The 19,768-nt window shown below is 45.2% G+C and overlaps 1 protein-coding gene across 3 annotated transcripts in view; it reads left to right on the top strand.

Moving 5' to 3' along the window:
* Positions 1 to 4,968: 4,968 nt before the first annotated feature.
* Positions 4,969 to 19,768, top strand: part of RAD54L2 (RAD54 like 2) — a 67,411-nt gene continuing 52,611 nt past the window's right edge. The window contains exons 1-2 of one of the 3 annotated variants that reach the window (XM_069028068.1): positions 4,969 to 5,072; positions 6,413 to 6,507. The gene's annotated coding sequence lies outside the window, so the exon portion shown is untranslated. The remainder of the gene's footprint in view (positions 5,073 to 6,412; positions 6,508 to 19,768) is intronic. The other 2 variants (XM_069028062.1, XM_069028063.1) reach the window with 2 other exon arrangements.

Genomic DNA, 19,768 nt, shown 5'->3' with positions numbered 1-19,768 from the left:
GCTCCAGGTGGGAGCCAACCTTGGATACCAGTGGAGTGTAGGGAAAGGAGCAGCTCCTGGTGACACTCATTGCCTGAACAATCATGTGCATGACCAGGGAGTCTCACGTGGTACGTTGTTTCAGGATTATGATACGAGAAAGAAGCATTACTGCTAATAAGTGAAAAGTGAAATCAACACCAGCCCCTACATATGGGCTGCTTAAAGAATTTGCAGTGATTACAACTGTTCTAATAAACAAAAGATTAGCTCCCACACGAAGAACAAAAGAGTAAAGCATATTGAAAAGCAAAGAGAAAAGTTCTCTACCTTGTTTTATGGCTGCAGATTAATAATAAATCCTGGATGAGTCTACAGATTGAAGAAACAAATGTCGGTCTTATCAGCATTCACACGAAAAGTGCACTAAATTCTATTCCCAAACCTTGACAATCCACTCATAGTCCTTATGTCTGTGGCATATTTACCCAAAACCAAAAAGCCTTTTCTTATTAGTCATTTAATTGCACATATCCCTCTCATCTCCTAAAACCCCCTCCTTTTTGTACTACCCTCATGCGTAAGGAGAAGTTTCAGGGTAATCAATTAAAACACAGTTGTGAAATGAGCAAAACAGAAAAATCACACTGTTTGAAGCAATCCATAGCCTTTCTCCCTGTCCCTGATAAAGCCCCTGGGTCTTTATCAACACACAGTCTGAAGGTGGAAGTTAACAGGTTTAACCATGGGGAGAAGAGCAGAGGCTGAATAATCCCTCACTTCTCCATCAATAGCAAATACCTGCTGCTCTTTAAAGGAGCAAGAAACCAGGAGCCAAGGGGATCCCAGCACCAGCAGGGCAGGGGTCTCCCCAGTCAGTGCTTGCACCACAAGACCAGAATCAGAAAAGCCAGGCTGAGGGACAGCAACCAGCATCACCAAGAATCCAGGTCATCGGACAAGCTTAGGGTAATAGGGCAGAGTGAAAGTTAAGGCAGGGGAAAAAAAAGTCTACAAACCAAACCTGGCAAAACAAAGCAGACATAGACCAAGAATAAGTTCCCAGAGTTGGGTTTAAATTGAGCCCCTGTGCTAGTGTGCAGGGCTCAGTTTTTTGAGTAGCAGTCCCAGGTGAGGCTGGTCAGGGCATTAGGGACACTACAGCCCTGAGTTCTGCATCTGGACAGGGACAGTTTGGGTTGCAGAGTGAAATTCAGACCAGTTCATCTGACTGAGCCTCTGGACTGCACTTTGATGGTATGTGCTGTTTCCAAGCACTCTGTCACAGGCTTTCAATTCCCAGAAATCTTGGTCAAACCTTAGGATGAAAGAATCTGGAGGTATTTTAGTGTCAGGGCACTGAAGGCAAAGCTGAGTTATCCTCATGTAAATGGGATATGTATTTTTCTCTTGCTCTAGAGGGAGCCTTCATAGAGCCTTGTCCTGTGGTGGAGTAGTTTAGGAGATACTCCTATAACTTCCATGGAAAGCAGTTGCAAGGACATTTTGGCTCCCTACGTGTTTTGTAGATTACACATTTCAGAGCATTTAATCAGGGGTGTGGAGTCCTTTTCACATCTTTCCTTCCACCTCTTTTATAGATCCTGCTATAGGGAAGAAGGCCCAGAGTATCCAGAACAGTACTGACCTCCCAGTCAGGAAACTGAGCATCAGTGCACCAGAGTTACTTGATTGACACTTTTATCTGGGCACAAAACTCAGGACTGAAGTCTCTATGCATTGAGATCAACTTGATGCTCTGATCAGAAACGCCATGGAAGGTACTACTTTGAAAGTGCCTTTTCCAAGCAGAATAAAACTTCATAAATTGTGCTCTGCTGGACAAGAAGAACACAGCCAAGTGCAGAAGTGCTCATGGTTATGAGAGAATCAATTAGGGCATGTTGATGAATAATGCATGTGCAGCTTAGGAGAGATGGATGACATCGGTTTTATTTTTGTACTGTTAATTGAGAGTGATTCTAGGACAGAAAAAAAGCACAAAGGGAAGATGGGGAGATTCTGGTCATAGTGTAAGAAGCTGGAGGCTCATCAACAATGCTTCCTGTCCATTAAGCTGTAAAAACCTCAGGAAGAATAATTGTACTTATGTCCTCTACAGCTCCTAATCCGTGTAACTGATACTGCCCAAGAACCCCATTCAGACTGCAAATGATATGAGCATTTAAAGAGTTAGAAGATGAAGCTGTTGCTTCGAAATCTGATGGCCTTTCCTGTATTAAAATAATGTCTGCCTTGCTCTTTTGGGATCCAGTTGTAGGGCATCTATCAGTCAGCTTTATTTATCCCTAGAGGTAGGGTTCTGCTATTCCTTGGAGGTGTAGGGGTCTCCAAAGGAGACCTGGTGCAGTGGGGTGTTGGAGAAAGCCTGGGACCCTGGTGAGGAATGTTCTGTTGCTGCCCACATATTCCATCCCCACATACTGATTTGCAGGTCAAAATCAACTTCTCTTCAGATCTTATGGGTCTCCCCTTGGGTCCGTGCACTGATTGGGTTTGAAAAAGCTAAGTGTCAACTCTGAGACTGAAATAACTGCTGCAGGCTAGAGCAGGAGCCTAGCAAAGCAGGAGGAGTGCTCCACGTCCCTTTGCTTTGGTGCCTCCCAACATCCAGATACAGGAATTTCCCAATGCTGGGTGCCTGCCCAGCTCAGAGCAAAACCTGCTGCAGGTGCTCAGTCGGATTCAGCTGAGGCAAAGGACGTGAGGGAAGGGCAGAGGTCACATGCTGTGGTGAACAACCAGCCACTGACCTGAAGAACCGTGTTAGCTGGTTGTTTGTAAAGCGCTTCTGTTGATGGCTGATGTGTGAAAGGCTGTGAAAGCATTTGGGGGGTTGTGTAGGTGGCTGTTCCACTCAGGTTGTGGGCCAACCACTGATCCCACCCAGAAGATTTCAGACCATTTCTTTATTTGCTTATTCTGGGAGGAGTCACTGCTACAAACTAATCCTCCACCAGAGATGGTAAAGGACAGCTGGTACCTGCTTAAAAGGAGCCAGAGCTCATGTGCATGGTGGGACTTGACGGTACTTTTCTTGAGAAATAACAGCTGAGTTTGCTACCTCAGTTCTCTCTGGATGGTGTAACTCCAGCCTCAGTGTTGCAAACCAGCAGTCATAACCCTCACTTGCTGCTTGGAGTGAATGTTTTTGGTTGTGGTATCTGTGGGTGCCCTGAGGCTGCACCATGAGCTGCCTGCTGGGGAAGCATGGGAGATGTGGAGCTGCGTGAAGGGACGAGCACTGCAGTGGGACTGTGCAGGCAGCTCCCCTGTGCAGACCCAGCCCAACATGTCTGCCAGGCAACACGGGTGTCCAACTGCAAAGGTTCATTGGCTGTGAAAGACAGTAAACCAAGTCTAGAAACCAAGAATAATCTTCTAGGCTTTCTGTTTTAGCTAACTTTATAGAAATAAGGGGGGGGTGCTTAGCTGCTGGAGTGCTCAGAGGAGTGGCCTGAGACGCAGCCACCCTTAGCTGGGCTGTTGCTTGTCCGTGTTGCTGTGGGGCAAATGCCTGAAGCATAATATGTTATAATGTTGTCATACAGTATAAAAGCCCATAAGGACTCCTCGCTGCTCTGCTGGGAGTGTTCTGCCTGCTTTAACTCAGACTTGTTCCATTGCTTTTGAGGCCTCTCCCACCATCCCTCTCTCTGAAGGTCTCCCCTGTGTGACAGGCTGAGGCAGGGAAGGAAAATTTGGACTTTCACATCAGGTTTAACAGTAGAAGGTCCTCTAGAGGATTTGGATGTGTCTAGGGGAGGAGGGTAAAAGCTTACTATGGTCCCTCATGCCTTTGCCAAGACCCCTGGGGCACACTGTTTGTGAGGTGGCTCTGTGGTACTAGGGCCTTTTTATTTTGGATCAGCTCTGGCTTCCCTGAAACCCAGGAGGCCGCTGAAATACTCACAGTTGAGTTGCACTGATGATGCTCAGGCTTCTAGTACATATCCAGACCTGACACCAGTCTCACACTTGTATTTTTCTTGCTCTGGATGTTTGAGTACCAGCCTGGGGAACCAGGTAGGCACTTTCTTTGCTGGTCTTGTTCTTTTTCTTCCCTGTAACAGATGAAAACATGGAACTTGGGCTGCTGTGAGGCTGCACATCTTGGTGTGGTGTCAGCAGAGTGTCCTGGCAGTGACAGAGGCTATGGACATGCTGGACTCTGTGCCTGTGGGACTACAGCCAGCTCGTGGAGGGGAGCAATGAGCTCACTTTTTTCTCAGCACTTTCATCTGAAATGATGCCTGCTCTTCTGGATACCCCTGGTTTGTGAGATCTTGAATTTTAAAGAACCCTGGGGAGGCTGCAGGAAGGTTGGAGTTTAACAGCCTGAGGGAAGTTGAAATGTCGAGCTGGAGAAGAGTTTCAGTGGACTCAGTGATGGTTGCCCGGTCCCTGTGGGCAGGGTATGGAGGCAGCAGAGCCAGGTTCGTGGCAGGAGAACAGGGAGCAGCAATGGTGAACATAAACAGGTCCTGTATCACTGGGTACGAGAAAAAAGTTCTCGCCTGTGAAGAGCCCAGAGCTAGAGCAGGGGCTCAGAGCCTGATGGGTTTTTATGCATGTGGAGGGATTTAACCCTGATGGGACAAGGCCCAGAGCTAAGCTTCTTATTGTCCCTGCCTTGAGGGCGGCTGGAGGAGAGGCCCCTGAGGCTACTCAGCCTTAATGACCACGGGTCCCTGTGGCTAATTAGCAGCTTTCCGCGGGCAGTGGGAGGTTGCCCCTCGCAGTCGCTCTCCTCACAGCCGATGGCACGGGCAGAAGCAGGCCGGGCCCCGCATCCCGCCTCATCCCGCTCCAGCCCCGGGACCCCTCGGGCCGCGGCGCCCCGCGGGGCCGGGGGGAACCTTTCTGCGCCCTGCGGAACCTTCGCGGCGGAGGCGCCTGTTGCTGCCCGGGGGACGAGGCGGGCGCTGCGACGGGGGGCGGCCCCGAGCGGCGGCGGAGCCCGAGGAGCGGCGGAGGCGGGAGGAGGCGGCGGGGCGGCCGCAGCTCCCGGAGCTCCCGGGGCGGCCGTAGCTCCCGGGGCCGCCGGGCCGCAGCCCCCGCCCGCCGCCCAGGTGAGAGCGCAGCGCTGCGGGGCCGCCGCCACAATGGGAGCGGGCCGGGCAGGGGCGCGCCGGTGGAGGCCCGCCCGCCCCGCCGGGGGTGTGTGCGGAGCGGCGCGGGGCGCTCGCCCGGCCCGCGGTGGGCGCCGAGTGGGGGCGGCGGGGGAGCGGCCCCCGCGGTCCGAGGGGCCGGGAGCGTTGCGGGGGTGGGAGGGCGGAGGGGCGGTGCTGCCGGGCCGCCCGGAGGGCGGGTCCCGGTGCGGGGCGAGGAGCCGGGGGCTGCGGGGCTGGGCCCGGGGCTGAGACTGCACCCGCCACCGGGAGCGGGGCGGCCGGCCCGGGGCTGGCCTGGCCGAGCTTCGGGGCCTGAGCGAGGTTCTGCTTGTGGGGGCGCCGGGGGGTGCGCGTGTCCCCAGTGGGGTGCCGTGGCTCCCGGGGGTCCGCCTGTGCTGGCAGCGCGGTGCTGAGACGGGAGGGCCTGGCGGAGCCCGGCCGTGCCCGGGCCCAGCGGCTGTCACACTCCGCTGTGGCCGAGCAGCAATGATCCGTGGGACTGGTAAACATGGTCTATGGGTCTGGTAAACAGACATGCAAAGTCATAATTTAATGCCTGTGTGAGACTTGTTGGTGAGCTTTGGATGGGGACGGCTTGGTGTGCTGAGCTGGTGCTGCTGATCCTGTTACCTCTCCTCTCCTGATCCTGTCTCACGGCTTTTTAAGTTGCTCCCTCCGAGGAATAGTTTGTGGGTGGCTGGATGGTTTGGTGCTCACGTTTGGTAGATCCTCTTAAACTCCTGTCTCTTTGTCGATCGGTACAGAACTGGTGCTTTAAAAAGTTATTACTACAACCCTCCAGTCTATGTGCAGGTGGGGGAATTTTGGTTAAAAAAACCCAAACCAACAAACCCAAACAGTAAAAGGAAATAAATGTTCTTTTTTCCATTTTTTTTTTTAATGCTAATAAGATGGTTACATTTGCTTGTCTTTATAACTTTGTTAACGTTGGTTGTCCTTTGTATGGTTATGCAAGCATCATGCTCGGTGAGTAATCACTGAGCCTATAGGAAATCACTGCAGAAACTTCTGTGTTGGTTCGAGATGTTCTGCTGCCTGGTTGAAGGTGGTAGCTCCCCTCCCTGACTTGGAATAATGGGCCTTGTGAGTGGTCTCTGTGTGCTTCAATGCAGAATCAATTAATTTAGAATAAACAGCCTTTGTTTAAGTAGCTCTGCTCTAGGGGCAGCAGCACCCAGCAGAAGAATAAAAACAAAACAGTCTGCTTAGACCACTGCAGGTGCTCGTGGTGGGAGCTGGCATGGCCTTGGTTTGCTAAGCGAGGCTTCTTTTCCCAGGTGCGGAGCTGTACACCCTGAATATACAGAGAGAACAACGCAGCTTCTTACTGTGGGACCTTACAGCATCAGAATATAGGGATTGTTCCTTGAGGGTAGGTGCTGAATGTGAACTTTTCAAGAAATATACAGTTGCTACTTTAAGGAAGAGCTGTTGTAGATGTGTGACGTTTTCTGGGTTGACACTGCCTCAGAGTAAACACCACCTTCTCCCAAAAAAGCTCTGAATGTTTAGGCACTGTGTTCCACTTGTACTGCACTCAGGTAATTGGTAACTTCTGCACCTCTCAAATCTCTTGGAATTTCTGATTTGATACTCAAGACCGTTGCAGATCCTGGGTGGGAACATCCTGTGCTTTTGTGAGGAGATGAGCCAAACAGCATGGGTTTTGTCTCCTCTTGATAATGGTTGCATTTTAGTGAAGATTTGAAAGGTATAACCTGGTGTAGAAAATTGTAACAGGACATTGTGGTTTTCTCTGGGATCCAAGTTGACATTGTGGAATAATTCAGAATGGAAAGGGCCTCAGGAGGTATCTAGTCCAACCTGCTGCTCAAAGTGGGATCTACACCAAGGTCAGACAAGGACTTTGTTCATTCAGGTCTTAAACCCTCCAAAGACAAAGGTTTGTCAGTGTCTGTGTCCTTGTTCCAGTACTCAATTGTCCTCACCAGAAAGGACCTTTTCTCTAGGTCAGGTCACACCTGCACTATTGCAGTTTGTGTCTGATGTCCTGCTGTGTGCCTCTGTGCACAGACCTCTGTGTAGGTCCAGGAGATCTGCTGTCAGCTCCCCAAAGCCTTTTCTTCTCCAGTCTGGACCTCCCCATCTCCCACAGCCTCTCTTCACACAGCTATGTCCCTCTGAGCATTTCGGTAGCCCTCCACTGAACCCACTCTGCTTTATCAGTGCCTGTCATGTACTGGGGGTGCCCAAAACTGCCTGTGGTGTTTCCAGTGGCTCTGAAAAGTGCCGAGTGCCAGGGAGCCATGGTTTCCCTGGATCAAGGTGGCTGTGCTGCTGCTGGTACAGCCCAGTGCTGTTGCCATGTGTTGCGTTTCTGGGTGCAGGGATGTATTTGTACACACATGCTCACCACCGATGTCTCTCACCCTCCTGCCACACAGCTCTGCAAAGAGCCTCATTCAAATGCACACATATACATGTGTAGGTACACACACGTGTCAGATCACATCACCTGCAGCACTGAACAGTAGTTTTTCCATCATTTCCCACATATTCCAATTGTCACTAGTGTGACTCTTGGCTCCCTGGCCTTTCCAAACTCTTCTGCTGGCACACCCTCACGGGTTGTGCTTCCCAGCAGACAGGTCTGCCTGTTGGATTGCCTTCACTTTGTTTCTCAAAATTTTGTTGTTTCAAACACTTCTTTGAGATGTATTAAGTTACTGTGCTAGGAAGGGAGTGGCAGACTTTTCCGTGGAGATTGAGTTGAATGTGCTTTGATCAAATCCAGAATGTAACAATGTAGAAAGTGTGCTTTCAAATGTGGTTGTTTATGGGTGTGAGTTGAATGAAACAGTAGGGTATAATGTTTTTAAGAATGCTGTTAGTTGCCATGCAACAATGTTCCTGCAATTTCTTTGAACTTGTTTCCATCAGGGGTTTAGAAGTTTTTGGGAGACAATACCCTGTGGGATAAATATTCTCTGCTAACAAAGTCTCTTATTTTAAGCCTAATTATTGAGAACTTAGTCCTGCAGAGGTTAAGTACTGCTTGCTGTTCCTAGATCCTTGGTACAGATATAGTTTTGAGTCATGTTTTCTGCTTACCCAAAATAATTTCTGCATTATATTTACCTGATTGTTGAGTTGATTACAGCTGAACTTGTTTCAGAGAATGCTCATCTCAAGACAGGAATTTGCTGTGTTTAAGCAACATTTTAGCTATATAAAAATAAAAGAATTTATAGAGAGCTGGCATCTCCCTTGCTCCCCAAATCAGTGCTTATTAAGTACTTTCACCTGCACAAAAGAAGACTTGTGTAGAGTCTGATATTTAGGTAATTTGAAACAATGAATGAAAATTTAATTTCTTGTTAACTTTTAGAAACCTCACATTTAATTTTTAGGGCTTTATGCTTACTAAGAAACAGTCTTGAAGGGGAATGATAAAATAATAAACAACCATTTGTTGTTTGAGAAGGGGACAGAATTAGTTGATGAAATCAAGTCTCATTATAGACTGGGAGAAGAAAGAAGGCAGAATTACAGGTAGCCATGAGAAGGTAAAATTTGTTGAACAGGCACCTTTAGAAGCTGGTTGAGTTTCTGAGAATATGGTGGTGTTGTTTTGTTACCTGGTTTATTTTAAATCATCCTTTTTTAAACCAGCTTGCTGGTGGCATGTAATTCTAAACAATACTAAGTTATTGATCAGTATTTTGTATGTGATAACCAGCAAATGCCAACTGCACATGTTTGCTGACAAAATTGGTATATCTGAAGTTGAAACGAGTTTTGAGGGGAAAAAAAAGGTGAAAAAGTATATATTGCTTTCATTCATGCAGGTATAAAACTGCATAAAAATATCAATAAGATTTGTTACTTTGAAAAATATCTCAAGGTGTAGAAAATAAGCTTTCAGAAATTCTTAAAGGTCAGATGTACCATTGACTCAATTTATGCCTGATGTGGAGTAGCAGAATTTCTGTGCAGTCCTGTGAGCAAGGCTGATTCAGTGCTATTGCAATCTCAAAGCAGCTGTGGTAATTGAAATCTTGCTCTTACTCAGTGGTAATGCTGGATTTGGGGTCAGTCTGACACCTCCAAAAATCTTGTGGCATTTCAAAGGTATCTGTGACTCACTTGAAATGTTACACCACTCAGACCTAGTAGCAGCATTTTCAGCATGCTCTAAAACCTGCAAGTCGGAGCAGTGATTTGAAGCCCTCTGGGGTGGCCCCTCAGCTTGTCTCAAAGCTGCTGTTCTGAGAGTGTATCCACAAGTTGAAATGCACAAACAAAGAAAGGAAGAATGATCCAAGTTTGGTATTAGTGACAGTCAGTTATTCAAGCATCGGAAAAGATGTAAAGGCTGGTGTGCTCTTGTCTGGAGGAAGTATTGATCCTGTGCTGGGGAAAAGTGCTGAATAACTTCATGACTGAAGATCTCATTCAAAGATGCAGAAATCTTTAGGGCAAGATTGTTAGCCAGTTGCTTCAAAACCAGGCTGAAGAAATCTGTTAGATGCAATCAGTGTGGCTTGTGGTATAAACACAGAGTACAGCATTCAAACCACGCAAACAGTGCCCTCTACTACTGCCCTAAATCCTGAGAAGAATTTCTGAGCTGCAAAGTGCAGTTACCATTTGCTTCTTGGACACCTACTTGAGACAGAGGAGAGTTGAGGTGAACCAGTTTCTTGCTGATATGGCTTGAGTTACTCTTTCCTCTTCCTCCACACATGCACACACAGTGGTACTGGTAGGAGCTAGGTAAGAATTAAGCTTATTAACAAAATTTCTGCCTCTGTAACTGTTTCTATGCTCATGGACCTCTGATGGCAGATAAGTAGAAAACCAGAGGTGGAAAAACTCAACATGTGCACATGCTTTCTTGGGTTACAAATACATTGAAACTTACACTGAACCAGGAGGACTTTGGTCGAGTCAAGTGCAAAACAACATGCCTTTATATAAGAGAGGCACTAAACTTATAAAAATAATTAAAGAGGTTTTCTAGTGATTTGGCAGAAAACTTTACTCTGGTGTTCTCTGTGGCAAGCCAGCTTGATCTAATTAACAAAGAAGTGGAGCTATACAAAGGCAAAATTTACCAACAGAAAGTGCAGAACCTGGCTGGTCAGGTATGAAGAGTTTGTAGGGCAAGCACCGGATGGGAAGTAACTGAAACACGGTGGAAGTAACATAATTTTGACTTGTACTTTCTTCTCTTCACAATGAAAGTTTTTTATCTAAAATTCTTGTGAAGAGAACTTTTCTAGCCTAACAGAACTGTGGAAATGACATTTTAGAGACATGATAATTGACCAAAGATTTTCTCTAGTTTCTCAAGTCTCACCCAGAACATCAGCGTCAATGAAGTGTGGGTTATTATATTTGGAGTAGTTGAATCCAGAATAAATAGGTTGTTAAAGTGTATCAATCTTATGTGAATTGCTCTAGCTGTTTGTTGCTGATACAACAACAACCAACTAAACCCCAAACCAAACAAAATCTGTGGACCTGTCAAAGCCTGGAAGTGGATAGTGGAGCACAGGTGCTCACACTGCCTGCTGAGTCAGTGTGGGAAATGGAATGTTGCTCAAAAAGGAATTGATTGAGGAGGGCTGCTGGTGGGATTTACTCAAAATTAGTGAAGCAAAAGAGACTCTGTTACGTGGCTGGGGAGTAGCAGTGCTCTGGAAGATCAAAAAATTCTAATTAAATCTCTTGTATCAAACACATACTTACAAATGGGATTTGTGTGGTAATTGTATTCCCATGACTGCTTCAGTCAGTGAGGGTGTTGTTGAAAAGCGAATCTTGTTCAACAGATACAGTTTCATGTATGATCTGTGAGTCAACACCTGGATTAAAAACAGTAGATGTGGAAAATAGAATGTGAATGGAGGATTTTTTCAAGGATTTATAGTAGGTCCAGAGCTTTGTAGTATTTTTGTCAGTGGCCTGGAAGAAAACACGAAATTAGAGCTGTTCAAATTTGTGGATTATGTAAAGGTTGTGCCTGAGTGGTGATGCATGAAGAAGGAGCAGCAGCTGTAGAGTGTCCTCTGAATTGTTTGGGTAACTGGGTTTAATATGGCCAAATGTTTTTATAGAGCTGGAGCATGTTATGCATGTTATGGGAAAGACTGGAGGCTGTAGGTTTAGAATACAGAATTGTGCTTCCAGAAGCCAGTGACCTTGGAAAGGATGGCAGGAGCAGAGCAGATATATGGCAGTATGTGAGTCCTCAGAGCTTAAAATAAGCTAATTAATTTTTAAAATACTAATGTACATTCATAATAACAGGAAATACTGAATAAAGGCAGAGAGGTGAAATCAGTTGCAGAGTATTTTGACAAGGTTTAATGTTGGTGTTTTTAAAGAGATGTTCAAAGGCAAGAAAGATGTAGTGTTCGATGTTATTTAAGTGATTAAAGTGCTCATTATAAAACTTTTCTTGAACTGCTCAATTGGGTTAGCTTATTGCAAGGTATTTAAAAGTTTCTCAATTTTCTTTGGGCAGAATGGGCTGTGTACCAAAGGGCTCTTTAATTTAGTGGAAAAAGATACAATAGCAGCCAGTGCCTGGAAGTTAAAAAGATAATTTCAAATTAGGAAAAAGGCACAGATTGTTAACAGTGAATGTGATCAACCACTGAAGACATTAGGAAGATGCTTGTAAGTATTAAGGAAAATTAGGATGTCTCCATCTCTCGAAGTCATCAAGTCAGGAGGAGTTTAATTTGGAAGATATGGGTGAGGAAATGCACTGTAAATGTACGAGTGTACCTACTACCATACAAGTGCAGAGGCATTGGCACTTGCCAAAGAGGTCTCACCCAGTCATGTTCAGACTTTTCCTGCCCATGCTAGAGTCAGTCAAAGGGTCTGGTGATGGTAGTTGTTCTCTTATAGCACTCCTTTATATCTATTAAATGTACATTTTCTCTCGAGGGAATAAATGTGCTTGTATGGACCATGTACTTAAATGAAATAAAATATTTGTGATCTCTTTTTTTGGGAAGCACTGTCACTTTTGTTGATGGGGAGAGGAAGGGTCTGTATGGGGAAGGACAGGGATGGCTATTTCATTTCCTGAACAGGTTGAAATATCTTCCCCAGTGTTTTTTCTCAAAAAAATCTGATAATGTGCTCTTAAGAAGTTTACTCCAGTAGTGAGTAGTTTTCACATTCTGTAGAAATTGCTTTTTCATTGGGGGAAGAAATTGCATGGGCTCTTGCTGGCAGAGGTAGCTCTGAGTGTGAATGCAAAAAGATGTTGTGTCTTGTGTGCCTCTGCCAGTATGAAATCAGTGTGTCCCTTGTCCACCAGAGGAATGGTTTCTGTTGTGTTCTGTCTGCCAAAGCAGTGAAGGATGTAGAGAGGAAAAACCTGTGGATCCTCTCCTGCCTTGCCATTAGGGAGATTATTGGTTGTCTGTAGGTTCTCAGTGCACAATTGGTTTGGGAAGTTTTCCTAAGCCCTTCTGGAAGTACAATGGGAACTAGTCTGGCTGTGACAGCAGCTTGCGCATGGTAGGCACCTTTCCAGACATCCTGATCTTTTCCCCATCACAGGATGGGTATGTGCCCAGTCATGTGTTGGAGGAAGGGCTGTGGGAAATGCAGGAGCTGGATGATCTGCTCCTGGCAGATTGTCCTGGATAGCCTTTCCCCATGCACCCCTCGACTTTGGCAGGGAATGAGCACCTACACTGACAGCCCTTGTGCAGAAAGGGTGTTTCCAGCAAGCATCACATGTAATCTGTCTGTTCAGGATCTCTGGTTTTGGGGAAGGGTCAGCACTATAACAAGTGACTTCTTTTATCACTGAAAGAGGCTGTCTTGCTGAAAGAAGTTACCTCCTTGGAGCGTTTTCCAGCCAAGTGTTACCTTTTCTCCTCTAATACTTTATTATTTCAGCAAAGTCTTGTTTTCTTTTTTTGCACTCCTGAGCTGACCTGTACAGGAAGACTTAGAGGTAAATCCTTCTGTTGAGGGAAGTTGTTTATCTTTGAATTTTCTTGCAGCTTGGAGGGGGTGTGTCTCCTCTGCATCTCTTGCTCTCCTTTCTGTTATCTGGTCTGACCCATTTTGCTGACAAAGAGAAGGCAGTGACGAGAGACAGAAGTGGTTATAAGTGAACAGTTTCTTTGCCTTCCCCCCCTCCTCCCCAGTGATCTGCTGGCTTCTCTTTGCAGTTGCTTTATGGCAGAGAAGATTGAAGGTGAACAGAGTTAATTGTCTGGGAGTCTGCATAAGATTCTGGGGATTGGAGGGGATGGTAGAACTTGGGAGATAAGGATTTCAGGTTTTTCTATTTTATTTGGTCTTAATGTGCTGGAGCTCCTCCTATATCTTATAGCAGACAGGTCTCTTTCTCATGGTTGCTGAGGGGACCTGTCTCTTCTCTTCTCTTCTCTTCTCTTCTCTTCTCTTCTCTTCTCTTCTCTTCTCTTCTCTTCTCTTCTCTTCTCTTCTCTTCTCTTCTCTTCTCTTCTCTTCTCTTCTCTTCTCTTCTCTTCTCTTCTCTTCTCTTCTCGCTTGGCTGTGACATTATTTAGTATGAGTTATAAAATATGAAAAAGTTTACCTGTGGCCTGGGTCAGAAAATTGAGACCAAGAGCAGTGGTTTGTGGAGTGGCAGTTTCATTCGTGTGAGAAGAAAGGATGAGAGAGGACTTTTAGGACCTTGTGCCAAGGGTGTTTATGCCTCCATGAGCAGTTTGGGTGAAGTTCAAGTGTTGAGTGAAACGAACACAAGGCAAGCACAGGAGATGTGCATGAGAGGCTACATACACCAGTATGTATTTATAGCCAAAGCCCCACAGTGGCTCTTGGGGAAAGGTCTGTGTTCAGGAATACAGCTGAGGAATATCTTCTTATCCCAGACATAATAAGATACAACACAGAAAACAAAGAAAGGCAGAGGACTAAAGAAAGTGATTCTCTTATTCAAGTACTAAAAATCAGCCCTTGATCTCAGGCAAGGTCATCATGGCCAAAGTAAATTCCTTCTCATGAGGTTAAAGAAATTACCCATTTGTTCTCATGGTACAGATTGCATCACTTCCCTTTGTCACCCCATAAAGGTGTTCTTTTAACAAGTCCCTCTGAGTGCATTTAGAAGGTGACATGCCCTGACCCAGAGAAAATTCTGTCAGTGCTGGTTAGCAGTTTCTCAAGGTCGGGACAGCATATCTTCCTGTTCCCTAAAACAGAGCCTTATCCTGCCTTTTCTAGTGCCTGTGTGTAATTGCAAGGACCTGTTCACAGAGGCTCTCGCTAAAGATATTGCATGCTAAGGACTTACATGAGGAGGTGTATTTTGCTTTGAGCTCTGGGCAGTTTAAAAGTATTTGCTGTGGGGAGAGAGAGATGCACAGCAAGGGTGTCTGATTGCATGATATAAATTACGATACTTCTGCCCTTTGAGTGGCAGTTGCATTGTTTTTTTTTAGTTGAAAAAGTCCAGCAAAATGAAGTTCAGAAACAGTTTACATAAAACACATAGTGATGCCATGACTATTCAAAGAAAGAAACAGTTGAGAAAATTATCTCACCTTGGCTACCTACATCATCCTTTGGGCTGGAGCGTTGAAGGCAAGGAAGCTTTGTCACGAGCACCATCTCATTTTCTCAAATAGAAATGCTGTCTGGCCCCTGCACTGGAGGAGTATCTGGCTGCTTAGAGCATGGCCTTGGTGACAGTGACTCCAGCTTGGTGAGCCCATACCCAGGGCTGCATGTTCTCACCCTCTCACTGGTTTTTCCCTTTGTGCCCACACAGCTGTTCATGCAGCTTTGTGGTAAATCACATTTAGGAACTGAATTTTGCTTCCAGGTAGGTTTTCAGCTGAATCAGTTTGCTGTCCAGCCATGCAGAGGGTTGTGCTGGCACGGTGTGGGAGCAGTGTGTGAGTTGGGAAAAGAGCAGCTGCTGCAGAAAATGTGTCCGAGGCCTGGGAGGCTGCAGTCAGCAAGAGGGAAAATGGGTAACTTAATCAAGGCCGAATGGTGATTACCGTTGTGGTGCCTCTGAAATCTGAAAACTGTCTGTCAGTGTCAAGGCATGTCTCTGTCTCTCTATTGGTGGGTTTAGCATCAGGGTTTGGTTGCCATCTTCTGTTTAGTGCGCTCTTTTATTCAGTCTTTGCGTTTATTATTTGCATCGCTCACCGACAGAAGCAAAAGGAACAACATTCCCAGTGTAATGTAACTGTCCAGAGGCTTGATTACTCTTGCAGCATTGCCACTTAACACTTGTGTGAAAAGGCATCTGGCTGTGGCTTCTCCTTTCCCAAAGTAGTGCAAGAGCTGTATATTCCTTAAAAAAAAATGCCAGGGTTATGGAATGCACCTCAGCAACCAAACACAAGCTTCCGGGCATAGGAAGTAAGAAAAATCAGCTTGTTTTTATAGGGGATGTTGGGGTGGAGGAGATAGCAGGAAAAAAGAATATTTTCTTAAATCGAGGAGTTGTTGTAGGAGTGGTGACATCAGTTGGATTTTAAGTTCCTTGTCCGTAGGTGTCAAGGAATTGAGGAAATAGGACCAAGAAATAAACCTCACAAGACCAGTGCCTGTTTGTTCTTAGTATACAAAGCGTAACACAGGCTCTAAATAGGGAGCAACAGTTGCCTTGAAAACTGGGTGTCAAGGTGACCTGTTGTGTGGAATAGAGAAGATTTGGAATTGAAGAAGTGCTTTTGAGATCAGGTATTTGGGGAAAAGCTGTTATCCCAGAAGAGATTTTTTTTTTCTGATTTTTCCCTCAGTCTTGGGATGTGGTCCTGTTATCTCTGGAGAAGAATTTCCTGGGGAAGCTGTTTTTTTTTTTTTGATGGGGGGGGAGCTCTTAATTCTGGACTATGCATAGTAAGATTTACCCTAGCCAGCATTTTTAACTTTCTGTCAACTGTAACTTCACATCCTGTTCTCCAATGAATGGGAGTAGTTCAGGTGTGTGATCTGAATTTGTTTATTTTAGAATGGCAATAGTTAACTGCCTGAGGGAAGTAAGACCCAGATAATGAGTAGAGAACACTGGAGAAGTGGGTGATCTGCTTAGTCATGCAGACTCTGTAGGAAAATGTTTTTGGTTGGGTTGTTTGGTTTTTTGTTTTTTTTTTTTTTCAATTTCTTCCTTAAAAAAAATAGTTTAAAGGTGCCTTTTCCTTCCTCCTGTACTTACCATAGCACTCACAAAAAGCAAGAGAGGAGATCTTATATTTCAATTAAATCAATACTTCTGGTCAGGGAAATGCTTATTTTAACAGAATGAGATACTCGGCCTCTGTGCTAGTGTGGAACCTCTTTGTGAATATCTATCCTTTTATTGTGATGAGAAAGTCTTTAACTTTTATCATTTGCCTCCTTCATTCCTAACAAGGGGATAACTGTGAATGAAGTTGATTGAGATTTTACAGCATTGCCAGTAAATCTCCTTTGGAAGTGCAATGTAATTAGTTTTCTCTGTTAAAGAATGCTATTAACTGTACCCAAAATCTCCCATCAAAATAAGAGTTGTAGTTACTACACAAATTTCTTATTTCAGCCCAAATCAATGATAATCAAGAATTCCTGTAATTAAATAAATGAGCAGTTTCAGTTAAGTGACTGGGCAAAAAAACTGGCCAAGCCCAGAGTGGTGGAGAATGGTGCCACATCCAGCTGGGCACTAGTGGGGTTTCCCAGAGTTTGGTATTGGGTCCACTCCTATTTAGTATCTTTTTCAATGACCTGGATGAGAGGATCAAGAACACTCTCAGCAATGCAGGTAACACCAGTTTGGGCAGGAGTGTTGATCTCCTGGAGGGCAGGAAGGGCACAACAACCCCCTGCAGCGCTACAGGTTGGGGCTGTTGTGGTGTCTGAAAAGCTCCCCGGCAGGAAAGGACCTGGGGTGCTGTTCAACAGTGGCTGAACGTGAGCCCAGGTGTGCCCAGGTGGCCAAGGAGGTCAATGGCACCTGGCTTGTACCAGCACTGGTGTGACCAGCAGAACCAGGGCAGTGACTGTCCCCTGTGCTGGGCACTGGCGAGGCGCCTCAAATCCTGGGTTGAGTTTTGGACTCCTCATGACAAGGAAAACATTGATGCTGGAGATGCTGGAGCTTCTCCAGAGAAGGGAACGGAGCTGGGAAGGGGTCTGGAGCACAAGTCAGATGAGGAGCAGCTGAGGGAGCAGGGTAGGCTCAGCGTGGAGAAAAGGAGGCTCAGGGGGGACCTTATTGCACTGTGCAACTCCCTGAAAGGAGGTTGTAGCCAGGTGGGGGTTGGTCTCTTAAGGAGCAAGCAACAGGACAAGAGAAAATGGTCTCAAGTTGTGCTAGGGAGGTTTAGATTGGATGTTAGGCAAGATTTCTTCATTGAAAGGGTTGTCAAGCATCAGAACAGGCTGTTCAGGGAAGTGGTGAAGTCATGAGCCTAGAGGGATTTAGAAGATGCATCAATGTGGCACCTGGAGACACGGGTTAGTCCTGGGTTAGTGGTTGGACTCTACAATCTTAGAGCTCTTTTCCAACCCAAACAGTTCTATGATTCAAGACTAATAATTCAATAATCTAACTAATAATTGAAAAGCAGGGGAGAAAAAATAGTGGTGAGGCAAGAAATTCCATTCCTGTTTTATTTGGGGAGATAACAGCATCTGAGTGTAGGGATGTTGACTTGTTACAACATATGGTCGCCTTCACTTGGGATTGTAACAAGTCAAGACAACACAAGAAGACCTGACTTTCCTGCTGTTTCCTCTGTTCTTGCTCACTGGGCACGGCTGCCAGTCAGGCAGTATTTGCAAACGCTAAATGAGCTTTGATAGAAAAAGTGGTCATTTGGGGAAAGCACTTGACTGAGACTTGCTCTTAACTTTGAGAGAAAGAATACCCAAAAGGTTGTGGGTTTTTTGAAGATCACGGCCGAGTGCTCTTTGTCATTCTGTTTCTGAATCTGGGAAATGTAACATTTTGGATTCTGTGTGGGTATGAATATACAATATTGTGTGTTTGGAAAGAACAAGTACTGCAAAAGACATTGCTAGCATTAACAAAAGTTAAGTGAATTTATACACTTGGGAAGTAGTGACATTTTTACTCTGAAAGAGCTCTGGTAGCCAGCAGCTACTTCTCTAGATGACTGTTGTGGTGCTTATTTGTCATATGGTGTTTTACAGTAATTTGTTAATATGTCCCTTTTCAATTGCTCCTTCCTGGCTTAACACTGGATATGCTTGTGCTGGCTGGTATGTTTGGCGTAAGTTGGGACAGGACAGTTGGCTACGTTTACCAAAAGGGCATGGTGTCCCTCAGGATATATTATCTTCCTGCTAATATTTGTGTATCTCCTTAGCCTAACTTGCATTGTGCTGCTTTTAAAGCTCTTTTGGAAGTAAACTCCAGTATGTAGAGTCGTATACTCACAATTTTATAAGCTAAACATGTAATATGCACATCATGAGACTCATAGCTCCGTTTCTTTTGTGAAATAATATTTATTATCTCCATTGGGGTGATTTTTTGTGTATATGCAAACGATCCCCTCAGCAGTGTGTTGGGTTATTTGTGCTCTATGGGGAGAGGCAGTAAGCTGCATTATTTTCCCTTTCAGGCCTGTCCAGACCATTGGGAAGTTTTCAACCAGCAAAACACAACGAAAGTGGCACTTCCATTATTAAGGACAGAACCACAGGAGGCTCTTTCATTCAGTTGCTTTCCTTGTGAGCTGCCTATAGTGTCAATGTTAAGTGTTATCAAAGCAGATGTATTTGTGCAGGATAGATAAGGATCAGTGTGAGTGTTTCATTTTGACCTGTTTAGTGGGAAAGGCAAAGATCAACAGGTTTTGCTGACTTTGTTCTCAAAACTAGCAGAAAAGTGGCACTTAATGTTTAAGTTTTTCCAGCACTGTGCAGTGTTGCAGGGAAGGAATGACTTTTGGAGGGAATGACTCTGAAAGAAGTTTATGACAGTTTTTAATCCTTTAATGGATTTTTAATCTACTCTGGAATCCAATAAAAATTAGCTTAATGTCTGATTGCACGGCAGAAAATTGGGTCTAACATATGCTAATTGTCATCTTCGTATCACATGAGTTCAAAACTATTTATTTCCATTTCCTCCTACTTCAAGACTTTTTGGTTTTCCTCTTTCTTGTTTTTGCTCTTGTTCAAGTTTCTTTGGTAAACTGTAGGTGGCATAAGTAATACTTCCTCGTCCCTGGTGTAATCATCCCCTGGAGGTGGGGTAGGGAATAAAGAGGAGCAAACCCTTGTGGAATTCTTCCTTTTTCTGCAAACTGCATAAACCTGAACCTCAGATTTTAAGTCCAGTTTTGAAGAGGGAGAAGGATGAGGCATCAAAACCAAGCTCCCAGACCTGTGTAATTCTTAGTACTGAAATGCAGACCCATGACCCAAAGCAGAGTTAAGTTGTGTTCACTTTGTGGTCTGGTGATGCCAGTGTGCAATGTGACTGGCATCTGTCTCACAGGGCATGGTGGGCTGCCCTGGACTGCTGCTGATGGGAAAGCTCATTTCCTGAGCAGGGACACAGCTGAAGGCAGTGAATCATTCCCCTGTAAGGAAATGTACTTCTCTGGGAGGCAAAGAGAGAAGAGCATGTGGATGGCATGATACTGAGAAAATAGGATAGAATTAGGCCTTTT

Source organism: Aphelocoma coerulescens, chromosome 12 (genome assembly GCF_041296385.1).
Source record: "Aphelocoma coerulescens isolate FSJ_1873_10779 chromosome 12, UR_Acoe_1.0, whole genome shotgun sequence".
Taxonomy (NCBI): domain Eukaryota; kingdom Metazoa; phylum Chordata; class Aves; order Passeriformes; family Corvidae; genus Aphelocoma; species Aphelocoma coerulescens.
Note: the sequence above shows the minus strand (reverse complement) of the source record. Positions and strands in the feature narration are given on the sequence as shown.